Below are 3,848 nucleotides of genomic sequence, written 5' to 3' on the forward strand. Positions count from 1 at the left end.
ATATTGCCAAATGCTCTTTCTGAAAATGCTGAATTGCCTTTTCTGGGGAGCATACATGCTTTTTAATTTCATAATATCGTGTGCTTAAAAGTGGACTTTGAGGCTGGGCACAGTGGCTCACGCCTGTAATCCCAGCACTTTGGGAGGCCGAGGCGGGCGGATCACAAGGTCAGGAGATCAAGACTATCCTGGCTAACACTGTGAAACCCCGGCTCTACTAAAAATACAAAAAAAATTACCCGGGCGTGGTGGCGGCCGCCTGTAATCCCAGCTACTCCAGAGGCTGAGGCAGGAGAATGGCGTGAACCCGGGAGGCGGAGCTTGCAGTGAGCCGAGATGGCGCCACTGCACTCCAGCCTGGGCGACAGAGTGAGACTCTGTCTCAAAAAAAAAAAAAAAAAAGTTATTAAAAGTATTTTTAAAAACATTTAACTGATCTTTCTATTGGAGGGAAACAGCTTAATAGTGGAATGTACGAAAACCTACCTGTTTCCTTTGTAAGACTTTAGACAGAGAGATCCATGCCTGCAATTCAAGTAAAAGAAAGCCATTTTAGAATCTGGAGTTTGTCTTCTTGTAGATAGAATAATGTTATGAACTGAATGTTTGTGTCCCCTCCACCTCCATTCATATGTTGAAATCCTCAATGTGATGGTTCTAGGAGGTGGGGTCTTTGGGAGGCTATTAGTTCGTGAGGGTCAAGCCCTCACAAATGGGATTAGTGTCCTTATAAAAGGGGCCCCAGGGCTGTGGTGGCGGCGGTGGAGGCTGAGGCGGCGGCTGAGGTGGCGACAGAAGAAAGAGAAGATGGCAGATTTTTTGAAAGGACTGCCTGTCTACAACAAAATCAATTTTTGCCTATTTCACGCGGACTCCGATGCAAAGCCTCGAACCGACGGCCCTCAGTCTACCTGCCCACCCGAGAATACCCGTCTGAACAGATCATCGTGACCGAAAAGGCAAACATCCTCCTGTGCTACCTGTATCAGCAATGGATAAAAAGAACACTGCCAATAAGAGAGACCAGGAGCAAGTGGAACTGGAAGGCGAGAGTTCGGCGCCCCTCCGCAAGGTGGCGCGGATCGACAGCTCAAACATGCAGGAGGACACTTTAAAGACTCTCGACCCCACAGGCGCCTCCTGCCGGGTCTGCTCCTCGGTCGCTCACCAGCCCGCCTCCCGGCCTGCGCATTCACAGCCTGCGTCCACACCATTTCCAACCTCATAGGAGCCGACGTATTTATTTTTCTTGAGTTTTTATTTATGCTGTAACCTGTAACAAGCGTTGGTTAAAGGGGACATCAGACCCAGTAGTGTGATGCTGGTAGATACTTTTTTTAAAAAAAGCAACATTGTCCCCCGACCCCCACCTTCCACCTATTCAGTTCCCCCACTCCCGCCCCCAGTTCTCCTCCAGAGAACCAGAGCATGCCTCTAAGGGTCTCTAGCGAGACTTCACTGTGGCCAGGTGGCAGGGGCGGGCCCGGGGCGGCCGACCCACCAGGACAGCCGGGCGGCCTTCTCCAACACTGGTCCAGGCCCTTGAGACCCGGTCTTGTCCCGCGTTCCACCCGGAACTCTCCCATTCCCAGACCTCACTGAGCTTGCGCTCATGTTGCGGAGAAGTCGGCCCTTGGGATCCTTCTCTTGAGTCATTTTATCATGGACTCGTGCGTGCTCCGTGTCCATCCCAATAAAAGGGTCTTTCCTGCTTGAAAAAAAAAAAAAAAAAAAAAAAAAAAAAAAAAACAGGAGGCAGAGCTCTCCTGCCCCTTTCCCACCATGTGAGGGAGGATACAGTGAGAAGTTATCAGTCTGCAGCCTGGAAGAGGGCTCACATCGAAACCATGCTGCCACTCTGTTCTTGGACTCCTAGCTTCCAGAATATTAGTGAGTATCCATAATGACTGGGCTTCAGAATCATTTGTGAAATTTAAAACAATACAGATGTGAGGGTCCTATCCCTAAAGATTCTGAAAAAGTAGATTTCAGTGGGGTCTAGAAATCTGTATTTAAAAAACAAAACAAAACAAAACAAAAAACTTTTTCGGATAACTGTGTTGTTTCCCGGCTTAAAAACCACACGGAGATGGAATGTGTGTATTGATTAGTAAGAAAAAATAAGCCGGTATTATCCAGGACTCTTTTGGTTACAAATGTCAGAAACTCAAACAAGCTTGAGAAAAATGGGATTTATTGGTTCATATAAGTGGAAAGTTCAGAGTAGAGCTGGCTAGAGTACTCCATTGGTGCCTTACAGGGGCTCACATGGTATCATTAGCTTCCTCTCTGTTTCTTTGCTCCTCCTTTCAGCTCTACCAACAGGTCTTTTTGTGCAGTGGGGAAGGTGGCTCCCACAGCTGTAAGCTTTCATTTTTATTGTTCATGATTCAAAAGGAAAAAGGAGGAGACCTTTCCTTTTCCAGTATTCTCATGTCAGTCTGCATGAATGGTCTCTGGCCATCACCCCTTTGACCAATCACCAAGAAAAGGAAGATGGCTGTATGATTAACCAGGGGTCAAAGGGGGCCTAGAGATGATCAGTTTTACCAGAACCATATATAATTGGTTTTTCAAGTAGGGAAACTTCAGTTTGAGTTATTGTGTCAGGGGTATAGAATGTACCTGTTACAATTTGAAAAATATGTCTTCTATCTCTTAACTCCGATCTTGATAGGTGTGGTAGGCCCCCCTCTAAGATGGCTTCCAATGATCCCCATCTCTTTGTATTCATACCGTAATGTAATCCCCTCCCTTTGGGTGTGGACTGAACTTAATGACTTATTCCAATGAATAGAATACAGCAAAAGTGATGGAATGTCATTTCCAAGATTGGGGTATAAAATATTATGACTTCCATCTTGTTGACACTTTTTCTTTTGCCTTTTTGGCTTGCTTGCTTTGATGAAGGAAGTTGCATGTTGGAGAGGCCCAAGTGGCAAGCAACTTCAGGCAGCCTCTGGCCAGCAGCCATCATGAGGCTTGCCAACAACCATGTTGGTGAGCTTAGAAGTCCGTTCTCTGGCATCTTAACATAATTTTTTTAATTTAAATTTTTAGTTAAAAATATTTGTTGTATGTTTAATTTTTGTGAGTACAAAGTTGGTGTATATATTATGGGTTACATGAGATATTTTGATACAGGCATGCAATGCATAATAAGCACATTAGGGTAAATGGGGTATCCATCACCTCAAGTACTTATCCTTTGTGTTGCAAACAATCCAGTTACACTCTTTATTTCAAAATATAGAATTAAGTTATTTTTGACTATAGTCAAGCTATAACTTGACTATATGTTGTACTAGCACATAGTAGGTCTCATTCATTTTTTAAAACTACTTTTTTGTACCCATTAACCACCCCTATTTCCCTCCACCACCCACTGCCCCAACAACCATTCCCATCCTCTGGTAACCATCCTTCTACTCTATATTTTCATGAGTTCAATTATTTCAATTTTTAGCTCCCATAAATAATTGAGAACATATGAAGTTTGTCTTTCTGTGCCTGGCTTGTTTTACTTAACATAATGATCTCTAGTTCCATCCATGTTGTTGCAAATGACAGGATCTCATTTTTTATGGCTGAATATACTCCATTGAGTATGTGTACCACATTTTCTTTATCTAGTCATCTATGGATGGATACTTAGGTTGCTTCTAAATCATGGCTGTTGTGAATAGTACTGCAACAAACATGGGAGTGCAGATATCTCTTCAGTATGCTGATTTCCTTTCTTTGGGGTATATACCTAGCTGTGGGATTTCTGGATCATGTGGTAGCTCTATTTTTTGTCTGTCCTTCCTTCCTTCCTTCCTTCCTTCCTTCCTTCCTTCCTTCCTTCC

General features: G+C 44.1%; 1 pseudogene; it reads left to right on the forward strand.

The window, feature by feature from the left end:
• Positions 1–418: 418 nt before the first annotated feature.
• LOC111549499 lies at positions 419–1,685 on the forward strand (annotated as a pseudogene).
• The last annotated feature ends 2,163 nt before the right edge of the window (positions 1,686–3,848 follow it).

This window comes from Piliocolobus tephrosceles, chromosome 6 (genome assembly GCF_002776525.5).
Source record: "Piliocolobus tephrosceles isolate RC106 chromosome 6, ASM277652v3, whole genome shotgun sequence".
Classification (NCBI taxonomy): Eukaryota; Metazoa; Chordata; class Mammalia; order Primates; family Cercopithecidae; genus Piliocolobus; species Piliocolobus tephrosceles.